At 39.1% G+C, this 19,597-nt stretch overlaps 1 long non-coding RNA gene across 1 annotated transcript in view; it reads left to right on the top strand.

The window, feature by feature from the left end:
- LOC118917392 (uncharacterized) overlaps positions 1-19,597 on the top strand; it is a 66,898-nt gene that overhangs the window by 10,175 nt on the left and 37,126 nt on the right. Inside the window, exon 2 of the long non-coding RNA XR_008997737.1 lies at positions 14,507-14,660. This is a non-coding gene — a long non-coding RNA (uncharacterized LOC118917392). The remainder of the gene's footprint in view (positions 1-14,506; positions 14,661-19,597) is intronic.

Below are 19,597 nucleotides of genomic sequence, written 5' to 3'. Positions count from 1 at the left end.
AAAGAAAAAAAAACTGACAAACAAGAATACTATGTGCAGGAAAGCTGTCCTTCAAAGGTGAAGAATAGACAAAGACATTCCTGGACAAACAAAAGCTGAGGAAGTTTATCACCAGTAGACATGCCTTACAAGATATACTAGAGGGAGTTCTTCAAATTGAAATGAAAGAATACTAAGTAATAACATGAAAATATTTGAGTATAAAACTCACCATTAAAGGTGTATATAGTTGTCAAATTTAGAATAATACCGTAATAGTGGTGTATAAATCACTAGTAAGTCCAGTAGGAAAGCTAAAAGACACAAGTTTTAAAAATAATTATAGCTACAATAATTTATTAATGAATACACAATAAAAAAGATATTAAATGTGACATCAATAGCATAAAATGTGGCCAGGGAAAAGTAAAAGTACACAGGGTTTATATGAGATTGCAGTTGAGTTGTTATTAGCTTAAAATAGACTAATATAACTATAAGATATTTTATTTAGATCTCATGGTAACCACAACAAAGAGACCTCTAGTAGACACAAAAGGATAAAGGATCAAAGCATACCACTAAAAAAAAATAAACAAATCACAAAGGAAGACAACAAAGAGAAAGGAACAAAGGTACTACAAAATGGTAAGAAAACAACAAAATGGTGAAAGTAAGTATTTGCCTATCAATACTTTAAATGTAAATGGATTAAATTCTCTAATCAAAAGACATAGAGTAGCTAAATGGATAAAAAAATATGATCCAACAATATGCTGCCTATAAGAGACTTGCTATATAACTTTAAGGACACAAATAGGTTGAAAGTGAGGGGTTGAAAAAGATATTCCATGTAAATGGTAACTAAAAGAAAGTAGGGAGGCTATACTTATTTCAGATAGAATAGATTTGAAGCCAAAATCTGTAACAAGAGACAAGGGTCATTGTACAACAATAGAGGGTTCAATTCATCAAGAAGATAGAACAATTGTAAATATATATGCACCCAACATCAGACCACCTAAATGTATAAAGCAAATATTAACAGAACTGAAAAGAGAAAAGAATAGCACTACAATAACAGTAAGCAACTTCAGTACCCCACTTTCAACAATGGATATATCATCCAGAAAAAATAAATATGGAAAAATTGGATTTGGATAGACCAAAGGAATCTAACAGACATATACAGAACATGCTATCCAACAGTGGCAAGATCCATTCTTCTCAAGCACCCACAGAACATTCTCCATGATAGATCATATGTTGGGCCATAAAACAAGTCTTTACCAATTTAAGAAGATTGAAATCATATCAAGTATCTCCTTCAACCATGATAGTATGAAATCAGAAATCAGTAACAGAAGGAAAATGGAAAATTCACAAATATGTAGAAACCAAACAACACATTCCTGAGCTATCAATGGGTCAAAGAAGTCACAAGGAAAATAAAAAAGTATCTTGGGATAAACAAAAATGAAAACACAGTATACTAAAACTTAGTATGAAAAGACTAAGGAATTAGTAGAAGTTAAGTTGGGAGATAGGAAAAGTAGTCCTAAGAGTGAAGTTTATAGTGATAATGCCTACATTAATAAAAGTGAAGGATCTTAAATAAAGTATTTAACTTCATACCTGAAGGAACTAGAAAAAGATGAACAAACTAAGCCAAAGTTACCAGAAGGAAGGAAATGATAAAGATTGGAGGACAAATGAATAGAGACTAGAAAGACAATAGAAAAGATCAATGAAATTAAGAGTTGCTTTTTTTGAAAAGATAAATCAAAATGAGTAAACCTTTAACTAGACTAAGAAAAAGAGTGAAGACTCCAAATCAGAAATGAAAGGGAAGACATTACAACTGATACCAAAGAAATGCAAAGAATCATAAGAGACTACTATGCACATGCCAAGAAATCTATAAGACATATGTGAATTCCTAGAAACATGCAGCCTACCAAGACTGAATTATGAAGAAATAGCAGATCTGAAGAGACAAATAATGAATAAGATCATTGAATCAGTAATTGGAAACTTCCCAAAAGAGAAAGTGTCACTACCATTTGCCTTCACAGGTAAATTCTACCAAACATTTAAACAAGAGTTAAATCCAATTCTTCTCAAATTCCTTAGAAATATTGAAGAGAGGGAACACATTCACTTATAGGGCCAACATTGCCCTTATACCAAAGACAGATAAGAACACTACAAGAAAAGAAAAATATAGGCTAATATCCCTCATGAATAGAGAAGCAAACTCCTCAACAAAATACTAGCGAACTGAATTCAGCAGCATATTAAAAGGATCACACACCAGAATCAGGTGGTATTTTATGCCTGGGAAGCAAAGATGATTCTTCATACACAATTCAATATATGTGATATATCACATGAACAGAATGAAGGATAAAAATCATATGACCATCTCAATAGATGCAGAAAATGCACTTGACAAAAGTCAACATTCTTTCATGTTAAAAAATGTCAGCAAATTGGGTATAAGAGAATATACCTCAATATAATAAAGCCCATATATGACAAACCCACTGCTAACGTCAGACTTAATGATGAAAAGCTGAAAGCTTTTCCTTTAAGACCAAGAATAAGACAAGAGTGCTCACTCTCACCACTTCTATTCAACATAATATATCAGATCTTAGCCAGTGCAATTAGGCAAAAAAGAAATAAAAATCAAACATAACAGAAAGGAAGAATTAAAATAGTTCCTGTTTGCAGACGACATGATCTTATACATAGAAACTCTAAAGACTATGCCATAAAATTGTAGAAGTAATAAAAGAAATCAGTAAGGATTCAAAATCATTATACAAAAATCAGTTGCATTTCTATAAACTAACAACAAACTTTCCAAAAAAAAAAGAAATTAAGAAAACAATCACGTTTACAATAGCATCAAAAAGAATAAAACATTTAGGAATAAATTTAACCAAGGAGGTTAGAGACCTGTACAATGAAAACTGTAAGGCAGTGATGAAAGAAATCAAAGAAGACACAAATAAATGGAAAGATATCCCTGCTTTCATGATTGGAAGAATTAGTTTTGTTAAAATGTCCATACTAGGCAAGAAGACCTACAGATTCCAATGTAGTTCCCTATCAAAATCCCACTGGCATTTTTCACAGAAATAGAGGGAAAAAATCCTAAAATTTCTAGGGAATCACAAGAACTCAACTAATCAAAGCAATCTTGAGAGAGATAAACAAAGCTGGAGGCATCATACTTCTTGATTTCAAATTATATTACAAAGCCATAGGAAAGAAACAGAATGGTCCTGGAATAAAAACAGACCAGTGGAACAGATTAGAGAGCCCAGAATTATGTCATACACATATGGTCAATTAATTTTCAATAAGGGCACCAAAAATACACAGTTAGGAACAAGATAGTCTCTTCAATAAATCATGCTGGGAAAATCAGATATCCACATACAAAAATGAAATTGGACCCTTGTCTTACACCACTCACAAAAATTAACCAAAAATGGATTAAAGATTTGAATGTAAGATATGAAACCATAAAACTCCTAGAAGAAAACAAGGGAAGTTTCTTAACTGGACTTAGCAAGGATTTTTTGGATATGATACAAAAAGCAGACAAAACAAAAGGAAACACAAATAAGTAAGACTGCATCAAACTAAAAATATTCTACATGGCACAGGAAACAATCAACAAGTGAAAAGGCAAGCCACCAAATGGGAGAAAATATTTGCAAGTCATGTATATGATAAGGAGTCAATATCTAAAATATATAAGAAACTCATACAACTCAATAGCCAAAAAACAGATAACCCAATTAAAAGCAGGCAAAAAATCTCAATAGACATTTTTCCAGGGAAGACATACAAGTGGTCAAAAGGTACATGAAAACATGTTCAACATCACTAATCATCAAATCGAATGCAAATCAAAACCACAATGAGAAATCACCTCATACCTGTTAGGGCAATTATTTTGTCTTTGTTATCAAAAAGACAAGAGAGAACAAGTGTGAGGGTTATGGAGAGAAGAAATTCTTGTACACTACTGATGAGAATGCAAATTGGTATCACCATTATAGAAAATAGTATGAAGTTTTCAAAAAGTTAAAAATAGAACTCCATATTATCCAGCAATTCCACTTCTGGGCATATATCCAAAAGGAATGAAAACGGTGTAGAAGAGGCATCTGCATTCCCATGTTTACTGTAGCATTTTTCACAATAGACAAGATATGGAAACAAGCTAAGTGTCCATCAATGGGTGAATGGATAAAGAAAATGTGTGGTATACATCAATGAAATATTATTGAGCCATAAAAAAGAAGGAAATCCTGCCTTTTGCAATAATATAGATGAACTTTGAGGACATGATGTTAAGTGGAATAAGCCAGACACAGAAAGACAAATAGTGTTAGATCTCACTTACATGTGGAATCTAAAAAATTGCAGTCAGATTCAGAGAGTAGAACAGTGGTTGCCAGGGGCCTGGGACAGTGAAGGGGTGGAAATGGGAAGATATTGGTCAAAGGCTACAAACTTCCTGTAACGGTGAATAATTTTTGGGATCTATTGTACAGCATGGTGATTATACTTAATAATACTATATTATATACTTGAAGTTTACAAAGAGAGTAGATCCTAAGTGTTGTCACTACACACAAAAGAAATAGAAACAAATATTTTTTTTTACTAATGTTCATTTAAGAGAAGAAGAAAACAATAATCCCCACTCCCTTATTATATTGATCTGTTTGGTTTTATTCATAGTGGTAATCATAATAAAACCTGAAATGTCTTTGTTCCCTTGTGTCCTTGTTCTTGACTGGCCCCGCAACATGACTGACCTTTATGACCTTGACCACTTGATTCTCTATTGTATTATATGGCTGGAACAATGTCTGGCACACAGCAGGCTCTCAGTAAATATTTGATAGATGAATGAATGAATGAGTTAGCCATGAACCACCTAAGCCAGATGTCACTTCTCCTAATGTATCTTTGATACACAATTTTATGCCATGTTACAAAGAGGGGGAGGGTTTCACAAACTGCCATGTGAATTTTGTTGAGCAAAACACAGGCAAACTGTAGATGATGGTTGGTTTGAATGACAGCTAAAATAAAGAAGCAATAACCAGGCTGGCAATTATCTCCAGGAGCAGAGGCTTGGGGGTTGGTGTTTTGGGAAGAAATGATCAGCTGTGGATTAGAGAATTAAGTGATGGGACATTTAACCAAGAATAAGAGTGCTTGGTGTGATTTGGTGTGTGTGTGTGTATAAGATGAAAAGATCGTTCAGTAGATTCTAGGTAGGTAGAGTCTTCATAGATTGGCTGTCCTCAGGATGAACACCAATAGGGAGGGGACACTGATCCCCATATTACAATCAAGAGGAGTGTCTGTGTATGGTGTTAAATGTTACACACCCTCCATTACTTAGTGTTCATGATGAGGTCCATACCTGGTTTTCCTCCCAGGCACCAATTTCATCATTCAGTAGTTGCTAAGCAGAGTCATAACACTTGGACTTTGCACTTCCAGTAGTCAGGTTCACTTTATGAGCCTGTGTGCAATCTGGAGACAGCAAAGAATCATTGTAAACACAAATACCATATGGCTCATTTTCTTGGAATGAAGTAGAAGAATAACTGAATACAAGTGGGGAGCCAGGTCTGTTTCAGAGAGCAATTTCACCAGGAGCAAAGACTCACAACAGGAACTACCCGCTCAGAGAGTGGCAGGGAGAGGAAGACATGGCGTGGCCGATGGCCCTCACCTCCACCCTGCACGCTCTCATCACTTCATGCTAGTCACAAGGCCAGAAACCTGGATCCAAGCACCTTGCCCTGCGGCCAGAGGTTCCACAAAAGGCAGAAAATGAAAAAGTAAAAGCAAGACCATTTCATTTAGCCAAAGAGTGACTTATTTCCAAGAGACTATTTTTGTTTTGATTTTTAATCAAAATTATTTTCAGTTTTTACATGTATTTTTTAAGTATCCAGAGGGCAGAAAGTAACAGAAATCTTCTAGAACTCCAAACTTTCTCATTATGAGTTGCTTTTCTGACAGTAGTTGTTAACCTTAGTTATATACGTCACATTTTCCAAAAGGAGCCAAACGAAAGAAATGTGTGCAGTTGGATTGGACATATTATGAAAGACAGGATGACTTGGATTTAAATTTAAGATCTGCAATTAAAATTTTGCATTTATACAAAAATGTATTTTCTTCTATGGATTGTGGATATTTAAATATTACTGAGAAATCAAATATTTAGTTACCCATATATCCTTCTCTTTCGATTTTGGTGGAATGAGTAGGTCTATAAGCCCCAAAGTGAGATGAACACGACAGAGGAATTGAATCTGAAGTGACTACAGGAGGAGTCAGGTCAAAGTCAAAAGATATTGTTGGGCTGAGGGTAACACAGACCAGCATGCTCTAGTCATCCTGTTCTATATTGTCTCAGCCAACCCCTTCCCATCTCATGAAAACAAGATTCAATTCAGTTAACATTAAATTAATGGAAAATAGTACAGCTATATTCACTTACTTAAGATTAAACACACTGGAAAGAAATCACTGTAATCTGGAAATTGTAACAGTGGAAAGAAACAGAGTGGAAGTTTAGGTGCGATTTGGATGGAAAATGCAGTAATCATATAAACAGAAGGCCCGAGTGGAATACTGAGGAAGAAAACATGGAGTGGTTTTAAAGTGATGTATGACCACATTCACCCAGCACTGAGAACGTGAAATACCCAGCTTACCTTGCTTTGCCAAGCAATGTGTACTGCAAGGGAGGGACAGGGCAAGGTGGAGCGACTGGGCTGCTCACAAGCTGCTCTAGGTTGGTGAACGTCTGACTGATGGCTTTGGCTGGCTGATGCACCTTGCGTAACGAAGGAACCCCAAGACCAGGAAGGGAATAGTCTTTCATGGACACAAATACATCAGTTTATGGGACCAGACTCTGTGTAAACTTTACACTTAAGTGTAAAGTTGAGTCTGTTCTTCTTGGCAGGTGATGTTTGGACACCACAAGAAGCTTACAGGAGAAGGACTGCTTTAACTGGGAGATGACCTGGTGGCATTTTCGGTAGTGGGGAGAGCTGAGCTAGACCGGAGCGTGAGCATAATAGAGTTCCAAGAGCAAAGGAGAGGACACAGGACCAGGGTAGACCCGTGACCTGCTCACAGATGCCTGAAAGGTTGAATACTGAAGGGAAAATGAGAGTGAAACCGGCCTTTATCGAATGCCAAGGACCTTGCCTATCTGGTCTCATCTGCTCCTGACAGCCACTCCATGATGTGATATGACTACCATCCCCTTTCACAAAAAGGAAAGTGAGACCCAGACAGAGTGTGATGGTTAATTTTATGCGTCAGCTTCACTGGACCAAGTGCCTAGATATTTGTTCAAACATTATTCTGGCTGTTTCTGTGCTTTTGGATGAGATTAACATTTAAATTGGTAAACTGAGTAAAGCAAGATTGCCTCATCCAATCAGTTAAAGGCCTGAATGAAGCAAAAAGGCTGACCCTTCCCCAAGAGAGGATTTTCTTGCCTGACTGCCTTTGAATATGAGATAGACTTTTTCTCCATTTGCACTCGAACTGAAACATTGGCTCTTCCTGGGTCTTGAGCCTGCTGACCTTGGACCAGAACCATGCCTTTGGCTGTCCTGAGCATGCAGCTTGCGGACTCATCCTGGTAGGTAGTCTCCACAGTTACATGAGCCAATTGCTTGTAATAAGTATCTACATCTATGTCTATACCTACACACACACCCAAGGGGTTCCCTTCCTCGAGAGAGCCCTGACTAATACACAGCATAAACACATGCCTGGAGTGACACAGGTGGTGAGCAGCAGGGTCAGAATCCCAACCCAGGTCTGTCGGCTCACCTTAAATTCATGTTGAAATATAAATTCATGACAGATAGCCAGAGCAATTCTAAACTCGCATGATCCTAGGTTGTGGCACAGCAAAGGTGGAAATATCAGAACCCTGAGATCTTAAGTGAACAAATGAGAACTGTGGAGGAGGCTAAAAGGTGCAACACCTCCCCAGATTTCACCCTTTCTTATATGAGATCTTGAACAATATTGCTAACTGTCACGTCTCAAGCCCCTCCTAAACTCAAACACTTTACACACATCCAATGTTTACACTAACCTTGCGGGATAGATATTTGTGTTGAATTTGTTTACAAGTTCACACAGGTGAAAGTGGCTGAGACGGAATTAAAACACAGGTCTTTCTGGTGCCAGAGGCCACACCCTTCCCACAGAGTCTGGCCTATATTTTTGGGGTCTGGTCCTGAAGGAAGGTGTTCACCAACATTGGCCCACCACCCTTAACATTTCATGGGCACTGATACTCCTTGTAGAATAATGAGTTACCAGACATATATAGAATGTGACATAAATATTATATAATTCCTAAACCAAATCCTGGATTAAATTAGACTTACTATCTAGGCAATCAATGGGTAAGGATTCTGGCTACAGAAAAGAAAGAAAACCAAGAAAGGGATGAAATTCTGTCAAGGCTGAGACATTCACAGAAACTCATGCTAAGCAGGGACTTGCTAATAATAACTTTTCATATGAGCTATAAAGTAAAGAGTCTGAAAATATAAGATGAAACTTATCTATTTAGAAGTACTGAGACTTAATAATCACAAAAGAACCACTGTCATGGAGCCAGTGAGTCAATTGTGTAAAATCTTTCTTTTTCATTGGGCCTTGCTGTATGCTTCATAAAGAACTGAGGGGTGGGGGAGAATGATCCCTGATGGGAAGAGAATAAAAAGTAAAACAATAAAATATATCTCATGTATACCTTATTTCACAGAATATAAGATGATATCAGCTGTGAGATTCAATATTTTTTATGTACTATAAACAAAGAAAAATGCTGACTAGTATAATTGGGAGATACCATTCATTATATAAGACATCTTGATTTCTGAAATGTTGAAATGCAAAAAAAGTGTGTCTTAGAATCAATTAAAAATCACACGCAGCAGAGACAGTGAGGGGGAGAGAAAGTGAGAGAGAGAGAGAGAGAGAGAGAAGGGGAAATTCATTTACATTCTCCTTCAAGGCCAAGACTCAGAACAAGTATGCAGTCTCTGATATTCAAACTTAGTCATGCTCTAATTTTTACACAATTCTTATTTCTTAGGAAAATATGGGCTATATTTTCCCCAAGAAGATATTTTCAACTGTGTGTCAAAAAGGAAGATGTTTCAAACACAAATTAGTTCAAAGTTTGTGTTCGTAGTTTGTATAAGATTTTATAAAGAATTAAAACCAATTTGTATGTGTCTTTTATCTGTCTTCTCTTTTTTAATTCATGATAAATGCATAGTTTAAAAGAAAAAGTCTTTATCCATTAAAAAAATATTTTTACTGCTTCAGAAAACTTCTTTCTCTAGGTCATTCATGTTCACAACCATCATTGTAACACAACTAAGAGTCTGGAAATGTCGACATTATACGTCAAGAACTTCAAAGGCATAGTTTTATTTATTTGACACTGCAGTTCTGTGACAGTGAAATGTGCTTTATGAAGAAATATACTGTATTATAACTCTTGTGCTATGGACATTTGTAACTCTTGTGCTATGGACACCTGTAACATTGAACTGCCTTCTGGGAATCTAACATACTATTCCTCACTCAAACCTCTTCTATGAAAGCTGGGAAATACCCTCCTGTTAAATAAGCTGCCCTCCTTATTTACTAGCATTTTAACAAGAAAATGTTAGAAAGAAGTTTAGTTAAGTTAGGCTGAGGGACAGGAAAACTAATGGCCAGTACTTTTTCAGCAGAAGATACGGTTACTGAATGTTCTCCAGTATGGCAGTTGCTCAAAGCCTTGTCAGGTGTGTTTCCCAAAGGCAACATCTTTCCACTGGGGATCCTCAGGGGTCTGCAGAGCCACACTCCCCCAGTGTGATGTGCTCACCTTCCTGACTGGCTGGGTCATCTGGCCAGCCTGAAGAGGTGATTGCTCCCACCATCCTCCATGTTCAGTGGTTCTCAGCATAATTTTTAGCTCACTACAGGGCAATTGTTGGAATGTTCCCATGAAAGATGTACCCTTCTGTGCATTCATTCAGCACATCACATTCGAGCACCTACTAAAGGTAAGGGGGCCTTTTGTCAGGCACTCTTCCAGGCACTGCGCTTACAGCGCAGCATGGGAAAATCCAAAGTCTCTGCCTTCAGGGAGCTTATTTTAGTAAGAAGAGACAGAAAAGAAGCAAATAAACATAGAGAAATAAGGCAGACAGTAATAAGTGCTATGGAAAAATGGAAAGCTGGGCAAAAGGGCAGGGTAAGCTAGGAGAGTGGCTTACTGTTGGAGGCTTTATTAGGAAGAAGATTTTTGAGCAGAGGCCTGAAGGAAGTGCTATTATGTAGAGGAAGAACATTCCAGACGCTATAGCAAGTACAAAGACACTATCATAACTTCAAGAGTTAGATAGAATGTAAGGGAGAATGGAGGGAATAGAGGCTGAAGTGTAGGGTTTGGACACAGTATTTATTAAAGCTTTTTTAGAAACAATTTAAAGGTATTAAAAATGTCTTTTTACAAGGGAAGATGAATTCAGATGTATGTCCTAAGCTTGGAAAGTTATACTTTAATAAAATGAGTCTTGATTTTTTAGGTCCACTCCTCCAAAAGTAGTATTAATATAGCAAACAGATACATACTATTGAAGAATAAGTAAAATTAAAGCTTATTTCTAGTCCATGCAGGTCTCTAACATGTAAAGAGGAATGGAATATTAGGAATTTCACCTACATCACCACCTCTTTGATATAGTCATGATAATTATATTTTTACTAACATGTTTATAGAAGAAATTGACAAACTATAGCTTGTGGGCCAAATCTGGTCTGCCATCTGTTTTTGTATGGCCTGCTAGCTAAAAATCGTTTTTACATTTTTAAATGGTTAGAGGGGAAAACAGTCAGAGGAAGAATAGTATTTCATAGCATGTGGAAATTATGTGAAATTAAAATTTTAGTGTCCATAAGTAAAGTTTTATTGGAATCCAGCCATACCCATTCACCTATTAACTATACCCACTTTAGTGCTACTAAGACAGAGTTGAGTAGTTGTGATAGAAACTGTATGGCCTGTGAAGCTAAGATATTTTCGATTTGGTTCTTTATGGAAAACATTTGCTGACCCCTAGTTCATAACATCCTTCTTCTGTTCAAACAGTAAAGATGGAGATGTCTTGTGTTTTGGAGACAGCTTATTGAGATAGAATTACATATGATAAAACATACCTGTTACAGATCTACAATTTGATGTTTTGACAAATGTGACAGTCATGTAACTACCAATAAAACAGACACAGAATGTTTCCATGACTCCAAACATTGACTTGTGGCAAATTTCTTCCCAACCCACTGATTTCTAGCAACAATTGATCTCCTTCTATTACTAGGATTTTGCTTTTTCTAGAACACTATATAAATAGAATCATACAACCTGTAGTCTTTTGTGCCTCTTTAATTTAGCATAATGCAATATTAGCAAAGTATCATTTGTTCAGTCCTTTTTACTGTGGAATACTATTTCCTTGGGTGGGTACACCCAATTTGTTTATCCATTCACCTGTTGGTGGACATTGAGATCATTTCCTTTTCAGGGATCTTCTTGATAAAGCCGAAAAGAACAACCACACATAAGTCTTTGTGTGGATAGGTGTTTTCATTTCTCTTGGGCAAATACCCAGGAAGGCATTTGTTAGGTCAGATGGTGATGATATAGTTTTGAGAAGCTGCCACCCTCTTTTTCCAAATGGCTGTATATTTTGCAACAATGAATGAGAGTTACAGTTATTTTACACTCTTGTCAACACTTGGTATTATCAGCCTTTTGAATTTTAGCCATTCTAGTGAGTATATAGATGGCTTGGTTTTGAGTTTTATTTCCCTAACAACTGATGATTTTGTGCATCTTTTCATGTATTGTTTGCCATCAATATATCTTCTTTGATGAAGTGTCTCTTCACATATTTTTGCCAGTTTTTCACTGGGTTGTCTTAAGCTTGTTGAGCTGAAAGAATTTTTTCAGATATTCTGAATACAAGTCCCAGATGTGATTTTGCAAATATTTTCTCCCAAGCTGTCTTGCCTTTTCATTTCTTGTGGTGTTTTTTTAAAGAGTAAACACCTTTCATTTAGTGAAATGCAGCTTACTAGTTTGTCATTTATGCTTTGTGCTTTTCAAGTCTTATTTTTAAGATTATTTGCCTTGCCCCAGATCACTAAGCTTTTTCTCCTATGATTTCTTTCTGGAATTTTATATTGTATGATTTACATGGAGATTTGTCATCTATTTGAGTTAATTTCTGTATATAATGTTAGATAACTACTGAGATTCCAGTTTGCTTTTTCACATATGGATATCCTAAGTTCCAGCACTATTTGTTGAAGATATTATTCTTTGTCCCTGAATTGTCTTGACACCTTTGTAAACAAATTAATTAGCCATATAGATTCAGGTATATTAACAGAATCTTTACTTTGTACCTTTGATCTATATTTCTCTCTTTATGTTAATACTACACAATCTTTATTAATGTAGGTTTATAACAGATCTTGAGTCAGGTGGTATAAGCACTCCAATTTTGTTCTTTTTTTGCAAAATTGTTTTGGCTATTATAGGTTTTTTGTGTGTCCATATAAATTTTAGAACTGGCTTGTCAAGTTCTATTTTACGAAGCCTGTTGGATTTTGATTAGGATGCCCAGCTATAGACAAACTTGGAGAGATTTGACATCTTGACAAATTTTAGTCTTCTGATCATTAATCTAGTATATTTCTTCTTTTATTTAGGTCTTTTTCAGATACAGGTCTTACTCATATTTTGTTAAATTTATCCCTAAGAATTTCATATTTTTGAAGCTATTTTAAATAGTACTACTTATAAATTACCATTTATGATTATTCATTGCTAGTATATAAACACATACCAAAATCTGTGTATTTTTATCCTGTTACCCTACTAAAGTTACTTATTAGTTCTACTAGGTTTTTTTCTTTGGTGGGTTTCTTTTAATTTTCTACCTAGAAGATTATATTGTCTGTCTTTATATACAGACAGTATAATCTTTATATACAGACAGTATAATCTTCTAGGCAGAAAATTAAAAGAAACCCACCAAAGAAAAATTTTTGTTTCCATGCTTTTTACTTGTAGTTTTTCCAACATGGCCCTGGCTAGGACCTACACAGTATAGTATTTAATAGAAGTGATAGTGGACGTTTCACCTTTTTCCCAGCCCCAGAAGGAGTAGGACTGGCTTAATGCACAGGAAAACAAAAAATTTAGGAACATAAAGAATGTCATTTGGTCTGAGGCTTGTCTTTCTTGGCTTTGCCTCCCTGTATACTGGCATCACCACTAGGCAAATTCTCTAGGCAAATGAAATTCCCTGGTGGTTCCAGGTGTACAGCTTACAGTTTCAGTCTCATGTAGAGGTTCTCAGTCATGGGCAATTTTGCTTCCTCTTGGCCCCAGAGACATGTGGTAGTGTTAGGGAAACATTTTGGGTTGTCACAACTATAGATGGGGGAGTTGCTACCAGAATTAGTGCACTAAGGCCAAGGATGCTGTTAGACATCTTATAATGTACAGGACATCCCCCCACAAGAAAGAATTGTCTGTACTAGGATGTCAGTGATGTCATGCTTGAGCAATGGCATAGAGGAGAATGGGAAATGGAAAGAGCTGCTATTAACCAGCAGTTTTAACTTAAGTCCCAAGATCGATTCTCATGGGATCAGCTTTTGTCATGTGCTCATCTCTGAGCCAATTACCACGGCCAAAGCATTAAATACAGCAATCAGCCAGAGCTGAGCCATGTGTTAACTGCTCAGGCTGGGCTGACCTAAACCACGTGAAGGAAGAACATGGCAATTAGCTTTCCAGAATTTAAATTAATGTCTGACACCACAGGAAGGAGCAGAGGATGCTGGGAAGGCAAGAAAATCAGATGTTCAAGAGATCACCCTTACCAGTGGGAGAGAACACGATAAGAACCTGAGTCAGGTGGATAGGGGTTAAGGTTCTACCAGGGACCGGAGTACCAGACAGGCCAGTTGGGGGGGCCTCTGGGGCATTCTGATATTCAGGAGGCACATAGGAGCACTCCAGCCACTGAACCTGTTCACAGCAGGAACTCATTCCCAGCCTCACTGCCAGAATTTGGAACTCTGGGAATTACTTCAGAAATTAGAATAGGTTGGGGTGGTCTGTGGAGGGCTTCAGGGACTCCATGTGTAAACATACAGGGAGAGAGAAGGGGGATACTGCACGGATCTGACCCACACCAACTGTCCTGGAGCATTTCTTGCTCATATTCTAAGGGAGGGAGAATGTTCACTGATGAACCAGATTATAACGGTTATTGTTCAGATAACTGCAAAAATGGTGGTGCTGCAATATGTGGTGAGTATGTTCCAAACTTCTTTTCTCTTTCTCCTCTAGAAAGAAAGCGGCAGAATTGCGATTCCCGACAGGCTCAATTTAAGCATAACACTTATTTAAACGACGGCTCCGTGGAAAGCTGCACTTTTCTCTCATTCGGTATTTTCCAACAAAGACATTCTTTGGGGGAAAGCTTGTCTCAAAGGCCCATAAGGTAATAATATCACCTCCATTCAACATGTCTCCATGCAAAAAATTAATAAACCTTTAGAAAACACTATAAAGAAGTGTCACCACAGGAGGGAAAAAGGTAATAAAATTCTTGGGTGCAGGAGGAGAAAGTGCTTTTTTCTTTTTTGTCATTAAGGGTTGGACAACTCCATGACTTTGGGATCTATCTAGATGAAAAATATGGCAGAAATGTGATATTAATACTGATTCAGAGTGAGTATCTCTGATTTAAAAGGCACCAAAGGACAAACACATTTGCGTAATGAAGGTTTTGATCTTAATACTAGTAAAATTGGCTTTTACCACTATTAATTTCCTTTCCAGTTTCCAAGGGGATTGGGTTTTTGAATAAGGGAGCAGTTTGGAATCAGTTTACAAGGTTCACGCGAGGATACAGCAAGGTGGGTACTGCCCAAGACTGTTATTGTACAAAAGAAATCTCAAAAGCAATTTTCCATTTACCTTTCTCTGTGATAGAAAATCAGAGGCTTTGGGAACATTCGAAGAGTTAAAATAGGGTAAGTGAAGTAGTAGTAATGCCCTGATGGTTTTTAAAGTTTTATGCAGAACAGTTTTTGAAAAGTATCTATTAGCAAACCTCAGAAACCTGGAAGCATCACAGTCTGAAGGCAGCTTTAGGTTCTATTGGGCTTTGTTTACCCACATTTTTATTTCTACAGCTCCCAAGAAGTGTGTCTTTACTTTTCAACCCATACCCACCCCACTCCACCCCCAGCAGCCAGGTTGTAGAAAAAGGGTCAGATTTGCATTGTCAACAGAAGGGAAGTCAGGCAAGAAAATCACACTGTTGTTCTTTTTTGCCTTTTCTTTGGGTCTGCTTGCTCTCCTCCATAACCTCTCCCCACCCCACCCCATCACCACCAGAGGTGTTTCAGTTTTCTTTTTCTTTAAGAAATTGGTTTCACTGTTAAAAAATAGCACAACTCTATGTTCTTGATAAAGTAACAGGCAAGCAAGCAGGGTTCACATGTCCTTGGTAGTGGAAGACAGTGGCTGCAAGCAGGGGCACCCGTCACTCCTGTGTACTGTCTTCATATCAGAGTGGGCTCAGAGGGAATAAACCTAGAGCAGAGGGAGAGATTCTGCCTGGGTACTTGCTCTCCTGGCATCTTTGAAAAGAAGATTCCTGCAGCAAGGAAAGAAAACCCACCCTAGGTTTAGCTTAGCAAAGGGGGGATTTACTGCACCCGGTCTCAGGGACAAATGCATTCAAAGAGCTTAACTCTGCTGACAGCCTCTTTCACCTCTGTCTCAGCTGCTTTTCCTAAGAGCAGCTTATTTGCTCCAACCAGATTTCTCTACCAGGCTGGCACGTTGGTGGCCCAGTGCCCTAGGACTCTCTCTGGCATGTAAGCGCCCAGCACAGTCCACTGCTCTCCCCAGCTAGTTTTCAGGCTCAAGTTCTATGGCCAAAGGAGCACAAAACATGATTGGCAACTCACAGTAGGACCAGAAGGTTGGAGGGAAGAAAGCAACACATCCTCAAACCTGTTTCTTGAAGAAAAGAGGGAGTTCTGAATCTGGCAGACAAATAATATACCATATTTTAGGGATTGTAAAATTTTTTCTTCACATTTAACATCTTTGGAGTCATGATCAATGTTGTGTCCTATTTAATTATCAGTATTTCTTCTTTTTTAGCACTACATATGACAGTAGTTCATCTTGTAACTGATGGGGTCTTAGGTTCAGTGAAACATGGTATGTCTGAAGGCATGTGATGGTCATGAGGAAGAGCCATAATAGCAGACAAAGGTAACAGTAGATGTGACTGCCTGCATCAAGGAAGAAAATACCAAGGATCTAAACCTCCATACTCAGGGCGGGATACAGAGGTTAAGGCTGCGCAGCACTGTCATATTTTTTGTAGGTGAAGAACCTGAGCTTCTGTCACTAACTCGGACAGGTAGCCTGAGGGAGACTGTTCAACTCCCGGAGCCTTTGTTTCTGGCTTAGGAACTGACAGCTCAGTAGCTTGCCTCCTTCCCAGACTGCTGTCAGGTAGACGGCTGACAAGCTGCTGACAACCTCTTACTCACCCTTCGGTAGTATTCAGCCCAGTTACTGAGGCAATAGAGATCTTTTCAACGCCCGTGGGTGCCCAAAGAAGCCCTTCTCAGGAGTGAAGGATTCCACATACAGAGGCTCTATAATGTTCAGGGGTTGCGTTAGGAACACTTTATCTCCTGGCATCCGTTTTAATTGATCAGAAAAGAGCAAAGGGGCACTGTGGAAACTCCAGCTCAAATGACTCATCAGGGCCTCCTGCTGTGCCTTCCCAGTCTGTTTTCAAGATTTATCTCCACTCAGAATTAACTATAAGGAGAAGGAGGGGAAGGAAATTCTAAACAGATGCATCACGTCACAACAAAATTAAGCTCAGTTTCTACAGTGGCAAAATACACTGGGTGCATATTAACCAGGCAGTTTATTGCAGCCTCTCTTCTGAGGGTTGTTTTTGTCTCTCAGAATGTTTCCACATTCAATGTCCTTACAGCCTTAGTTGGAGAAATCCAAGTTTGGCTAGACAAGTTGAGCACACTGTCCTTCTTATTAATGTAAAAAGTCCTGTTGTGCCAATGTGCCAGGGAAAATCAAATGGTGCTCATGAAAGTGGGAGTTAATTTTGGAAGGTTGAGGTACATGTTCTCCCCAAAATACACTTTGGGGCATTGGCTAGCCTGTTGATGAGAGAGGATGTGAGACCTAATTAACAGCAGTTGAGGAATTACTCTGGAATGGCACCTCCCAGGCTCCCACCACACCAGGGCCATGAATTGCAAGTGAGTGGGTATCACCATGCTGGTTTTCCACTTTGCAGTGGAGATGTGGCCAAGGCAGAATGCATGGGGCACATCTATCTTGTAGACTCAGGGGCACATTACCTTTCATTCCAGGAGGATTGTGAACAGTCCTTCCTGGGGGCTGGCATTGCAGGGCTCTATTTAACTCTGACTGGCGGGCAGTGAAAGGCCCCATTGCAATCATTCAATAACACATGACTCATCTAAAGGACAAGAGGATCTGCTCCCTACACTCTGCCCTAAGTCCCATGAGCCCCTCATCCCTTTCACGGCATCAGGGCCTCTAAGGGTATTCATTCATTCACTAAGTACTTATTGAGTGGGCCTACGGTGTGGTCAGCCCTGCTGGAAGCCCAGGGGTTACAGTGATAAACAAAGCAAATTAAAAATGAAATATAAATCAACCCCCTGTCCTCATGATCTACATTCTGGGGACTATCAGTGGATCTGCCTCTCTACCATCCCTTCCTATGGTGCCAACACCTCAGTGCTCCTCTGGGGGGCCATTCTCAGGCTCTGTGACAGAGACGAAGCTGACCAAATCCTGGGGTCAGAGGCAGGCATGAGCTCAGTGCCTCCACAAGCTGCAGCCCTTTGGTCGCAAGGTTCGTTCAGCGTCACAGCCATTGATGAAAAGGCCTGCTGTCCCCGCCGGCAGGGTGGGACCATTCGCTGGGGAGGTGTTAGTCTAGAATGGCTGCAGGCCCCCTCTGCCAGCATGCAGGACAGGCTGTGGGGGAATGAAGCGGACACAGAGAAGGCCACGCTGAGAGGCGGAGAGAGAGACTCAGAGCACTCCTGGCATGGTTTCCAGGCCCATGAACCAACAATCGCTATTTCCAGTTAGGCCAGTTTGAGTTGGGTTTCCATTATTTGCACAAAACATGCCTGACAAATCCAGGGTGCTAGCTGAAGTCATAAAACAGAAGCTGGTTTTCGGTGGCTTTCTCTCTACCTCATTACCGCACACCCTCTCCCATGGACACCCAGCACCTTTATGCCAAAGCAATCGTGGGACTTCACCAAAAAGTATGCCATTCCTCAAACCCATTAGATTAAAGTGCAATTTTCCCTACCTTGTGGCACTCAAGGCCTCTCCTTTCATGGAGAGACAGCAGAGTGTAGGGGCAGCTGTCAGGCTGCAGAGGCCACGACAGGTAATTCTGAAACCTGTCTTTGCAGCAGACCAGTTGTGTGGGGCCTTGGGCAAGTCACACCACCCTGAACTTCAGTTGTGGCATCTGTTAAATGGGAATTTGAGCCCCATCTGCATGGTGTCACACAAAGGAGGAGCAACACAAAAAAAATCTTTTCTTTCCATTCTATCATTTCTCTCCCACCAAAACACTTACCATGTCAGACATGTGACAAATTGATCGGGCCACTGAGAATACATGTGTAAAAAAATCTGGGCAGATTGGCTACACATCTTCACAAAGGATTTATATTTGGCCAGGCCCCTGCCACACTTCTGAGCCAGCTTCTAATGCCCATCCCTGAAAATTAATAAATTGAAGGTAATAGTGATAGCAAAATGAAGTGTGTTTCTTTCCAGGGACATTTACATTTTCAACTGGAATAGTCTCTTAATGTAAACAGATGACTCTTAATTACAGGCATTAAGTTGGGGTTTAATTGGAGGAGACAGTCTGCAGGTAGTGAGGGATCTCTCAGTGGTGAAGCCGGCCCTGTGGGTCAACTCTGGGCACTGTCTGCTCTGACTTCATCACTCTGCTCTCTGAAATAAACATGTGTGGCTTGAACCACCTTCCCTACTGTAGTCTTCTTGTGAGAAGCAAAGCCCCTCCCTGCTATAGAGGTTCCAAAACTCCTCTCTTGCTGCTCAGTAGGTAATGACCTATGTCCTGTCCATTAGATCCAGTGCCTGGAGCTCTGTGACACAGAAAGCAGGGAGAGTGGAGGATTACTCCTGGTGGGAGAGGAGGTGACAGTGTCAGCCGGTGCACAGGGGCAGCAGTGCTAGGGTGCTGATGGGGATGCCGAATGCCCCATACCCACAAGATTAGGGATCTCAGTGGTAGCTGTCAGCACCAGACACAGAGGGCTTTCTGCTGGCTGGTTCAGGGGACTGCAT

The sequence above is a fragment of the Manis pentadactyla genome, chromosome 5, assembly GCF_030020395.1.
Source record: "Manis pentadactyla isolate mManPen7 chromosome 5, mManPen7.hap1, whole genome shotgun sequence".
NCBI classification, from domain to species: domain Eukaryota; kingdom Metazoa; phylum Chordata; class Mammalia; order Pholidota; family Manidae; genus Manis; species Manis pentadactyla.
Note: the sequence above shows the minus strand (reverse complement) of the source record. Positions and strands in the feature narration are given on the sequence as shown.